This window comes from Octopus bimaculoides, chromosome 2 (assembly GCF_001194135.2).
Source record: "Octopus bimaculoides isolate UCB-OBI-ISO-001 chromosome 2, ASM119413v2, whole genome shotgun sequence".
Classification (NCBI taxonomy): domain Eukaryota; kingdom Metazoa; phylum Mollusca; class Cephalopoda; order Octopoda; family Octopodidae; genus Octopus; species Octopus bimaculoides.
In genome coordinates this window covers 38,823,701-38,828,233 of record NC_068982.1, presented here as the reverse complement: position 1 = coordinate 38,828,233, position 4,533 = coordinate 38,823,701, and the positions used below count along the sequence as shown (strand labels likewise).

General features: G+C 43.6%; 1 protein-coding gene across 2 annotated transcripts in view; it reads right to left on the bottom strand.

The window, feature by feature from the left end:
* Positions 1-4,533, bottom strand: part of LOC106874684 (innexin unc-9) — a 169,177-nt gene that overhangs the window by 128,368 nt on the left and 36,276 nt on the right. Inside the window, exon 1 of one of the 2 annotated variants that reach the window (XM_014922493.2) lies at positions 1,306-1,406. The exons of the other annotated variant lie outside the window; for it this stretch is intronic. The gene's annotated coding sequence lies outside the window, so the exon portion shown is untranslated. Of the gene's footprint in view, positions 1-1,305; positions 1,407-4,533 lie in introns of those variants that run through there. 2 annotated transcript variants of the gene reach the window in all.

Below are 4,533 nucleotides of genomic sequence, written 5' to 3'. Positions count from 1 at the left end.
CGGTTGAGAACCATTGGTCTAGGCAGGTGCTTCAAGGCGGTGCCCCAGCATGGCTGCAGTCTAATTACGGAAACAAATAGAAAGAGAAATGATAGCTAAAAGATATGTCTGAGAGAGAGAGAGGGATAGAGAGATTAAAGACAGTAAACAAACAGGAGAAATAGAACAACACATGAGTGTATATACTTTGTGTGTGCATGTGTAGCATATACATGCATGCATACATACATACATACATACATACATACATACATACATACATACATACATATCGTGTAATATATTTGGACGTGCACCAAACTATTTGTCAGCCTATCAAAGTTTTCTCAGTCCTAATTATTTCGATTGATTCGATCTCCTTATATAAATAATATCTATTATATTGAACTCGGGATGTAGAGAAACTTACGTAACTCAATACGACGAGTCTTTAGCGTATTTACTAAGCTTCACCATCCGATTATAAAGATAGGCGTAAGAGTGGCTGTGTGGTAAGTAGCTTGCTTACCAACCACATGGTTCCGGGTTCAGTTCCACTGCGTGGCACCTTGGGCAAGTGTCTTCTACTATAGCCTCGGGCCGACCAAAGTAGACAGAAACTGAAAGAAGCCCATCGTATATATGTATATATGTATGTTTGTGTGTCTGTGTTTGTCCCCCCAACATCGCTTGACAACCGATGCTGGTGTGTTTACGTCCCCGTAACCTAGCGGTTCGGCAAAAGAGACCGATGGAATAAGTACTAGGCTTAGAAAGAATAAGTCCTGGGGTCGATTTGCTCGACTAAAGGCGGTACTCCAGCATGACCACAGTCAAATGACTGAAACAAGTAAAAGAGACCAGATAGACACTTAACAGTCACGTCTGCTAGAAATAGCAGCCAAATAGTTTTCTTTAAAGCACAACCTATCCATTTGAAAGGGAAAGGACATACTTAGATGTGGTACTGGGTAGACTATACCGAGAAAAAGACAGGATATATAAGGCTTTATGCCAGCTCAATCAGAGCTGATATGGGGCTAATTTTAAACAACAGCGTTAAGAACTGTGTCGGGTAAATGAGTAAATCACTTATAAAAGGAATTAAACAATAAAATCAAACGTCATTAAATTAAAATACATGAAATGTATGATCTCATATACATCCTATTATACAAAGTAACATCAATTCAAATATTTAGAGGGAATAAAAATGCTGAAATTTGAAGAAGAACAAAAAAAAAAGGCACACAGTTATTATAAAAGAAATATTGATATACAGAGAAGTGTATGCAAACGGAACATAGACTGAAAAATTTGTCTTACCCCTGCATCGAACAGTCCACAGCAAACGGCGGCGAGAGAAAGTTGTGAAATTACCAACTTAAATTGAAACAAAGCTATGTATGTACAAGTGGGAGGAAAAGAACACTATCTGCGAGTGCTGTGCAATAGTTTGTTTTCTTTTTACTTTTTTTTTTTCTTTTTGACAATAAATATATTTATTGTTATCGCCCACATTAAAGCGGCGAGCAGGCAGAATCGTTAGAACACCGGACAAAACGGTTAGAGGCATTTTGTCTGTCCTTACATTCTAAGTTCAAATTCCGCCGAGGTCGACTTTGCCTTTCATCCTTTCTGGGGTCGATGAAATAAATACCAGTTATGCACTGGGGTCGATGTAATCGACTCGCCTCCTCCCCCAAAATTTCAGGCCTTGTGCCTGTAGTAGAAAGGATTATCTCACACAGCAAGGCGGCGAACTGGAACTATCGTTAACATCCCAGGCAAAATGCTTAGCGACATTTCTTCCGTCTTTACATTCAAAGTTCAAATTTTGCCGAGGTCGACTTTGCCTTTCAGGGACGATATAAGCACCAGTTGAGCGCTGAGGTCGATGTAATCGACTTAACCCCTCACTGACTTTGTGCTAAAATTTGAAACCAATATTATTTTCCATGTTTATAACCTACAATGGTGTATTTCGAATATTAAATTAAATTCTTCTTTAAAAAAAAAAACATTGTAAACAACAAATTTATTAAAAACAAATTGATAAAACAAAAAAAAAAAACGAAGAAAAAAATTTTAATAAAATTTAAATTATAGGGAAAAAGAAACAGAATTACTTCAGCAAAGAAACAATGATAAAGAAAACAAGGCAGGTGGGAATTAAGCAACGAAAGATGACGTGGGAAAAATAACAGATTATACACCCTAGTCCAAATAATGTAATTGCAAAGGGGTTGCCGCGGAGAATGGCCAACGACACTCACTACAACTTCTACTCCATCCTCGCGGGGCTCATTTCTCAGATGGGCCACTGTCATACCGATTTTGCGGGGGAAATCAGAAGTGCGAGATCCAAGATTACCTGAATCCTCGACGGCAACCGGTACGAATAAATAGCGGCTGGTCAGACTCCGGTATTTGGTGATCTTCCTGTCCTCTGTATTATGGGTGGCGATAGCGGGGTTTGCAGTCGATGTGGTAAGGTTAGAGACGGAAAATACGTCGGTCCACTTTGTATCCTAGATTAGGGATTTACCTTCATTGTATGGGAAGAGGGTTATTCCGTCGGACGCTAACCATCCCCGCGGCCAAGACCTGCCGGTTCCAGTAGTGACAGGAAGCCGGTCGCTACTGATATCGTTCAGAGCAGCGTGTCGAGTTGAACCTGCCCGCGCTATAGCTGCAGGGTAACGGAAACAGGCCGAATTCCACTTCGCAGCCAAACAACGGTATTCGTGCGACACACACACGCGGAAATAAAGTTGTTGGGCCACTTCGATACGGGTGCACTCATCAAGAAGGGTACTGGTCATTAAGGAGGGCACCGAATTGAACCACGCACCTCTGTTTGGCTGCGAAGTGAAACGGAAGCAAGCGAGGCGATACTAGTCCAAAGAAGTCTCAATCTGCCTGAAAGTAGATTTGCATTTGATGTCGTCCCAGTTACGTTGGACAACTGTATTTTGTCCAACACTTCCTCCACTTCACGGGTCACAATGGGTTTAGCCATCCTGCAGTGTACCTCGCCGATGAGAGTGCAGCTGGAGGAAAGTGAGGGAAGATAGACTGACAGCGCCAGATCTAAAGCAGAACAGAGGCTGAGCCTACTGAATTTCACGGGTAGCTTCGCTTGTTGCCAACTGGCACTGTCAAAATTAACATTGCAGATGAGTTCAGCATAGCGCCGGATGGTAGCATCGATTCCACCGAGGCAACCCGTGAGAGGGTTATATGGTACACTGTGTAGCGAGAAAAGGAGCTTAGGCTGAGCAAAGCAATTCTTCAAGAGGAAGAACGCTGGGTTTGCATCAATGAGACGTAATCTTTCTGTCGTCCTATACAGGCCAGCAAGCTTGGTCTCCAGGTACTCTCGTATGGCTTTCGGGAGAATTGGTAACTAAGAATGCAGACGGCGTCAGCCGAACCTTCGCCAAGATGGGCTTTCAGCCTCACCACAGCTCACATTTATCAGCCCTGACGTGGGTGGGGTTGATCTCAATCCCAAGGAGCTCCAGGGCTGGGGTGGTCTACAGACTCAGCCGAGCCACCCAGGGTCGCGTCATCCAGGTACCAGACATTGAAGGGTGAGCAGACTTATCGGGAAACATCATCGACAGCCAACGCAAAAGGAGCTGGAAACCTGTGGTAGAAGCGATCCTGTTGTCGGTAGCCAAGAGTGTGCTAGGTGTCCCATAGGTGAGATGCAAATGGGTGTAATGATGGTGCACGTCTTAAGACACATCTCCAAGATGTGGTCCCACCTAACGCTGTAGAAGGCGTTTTCCATATCGAGTTTCAGCAGGAGGCAAGGTGGTGAGGGAGGCGTATGCAATATGTAGTGTCTGGCTGCATAGGCAGCAGGCCCACATCCACGCTTAACTTCAACACACAGCTGGACAGGACTTAGTGTCTCGCTCAAGTCATCCTTGGCTGATCTACATGCTATCGTACCCGCAAATTGTCGAAAGACGTTGCCCACCGCTATCGGGTGGATGTCTCTGTCCTTCTCCTTTACCTCAGTCAGGCTGGCTGAAAAGAAATCTCAAGCATGGCGGGGGAATTCCGCACGAAGAAAACTGCCAGAGCAGCGAGAGGTCGGAGCAAACGTCTTCCTGCTTCTGTATAATGTGACGAGATTAAATCTCTGAGGGTGGCAGGCCATCTACTCCTCCACTACTGCTCCTAGAGAAAGATCTCAGAGTAGCAGCTACATCATCACTGGACACGGTGAATACCGCGTCACCGTCGGAGACTTGGGAATCACTGGTATCTGCCGGAAGGTCCGGATGCTTGGAATAGAGAACGGCCACAGCGGATCCAGTGAGGAAATGAGCACTGTGTCGTTTGAGGCCAGGACATGTTTTGAAGTGTTTATTTGTTTCGGGTGGGAAAAAAAGACACACGAGATAGAGTTTTAATAACGAGTAGAAGAATGTTAACACAAAAAGACATTTAAACCAAGAAGGTGTATGTATGTATGTATGTATGTATGTATGTATATATATATATATATATATATATATATATATATATATATACATA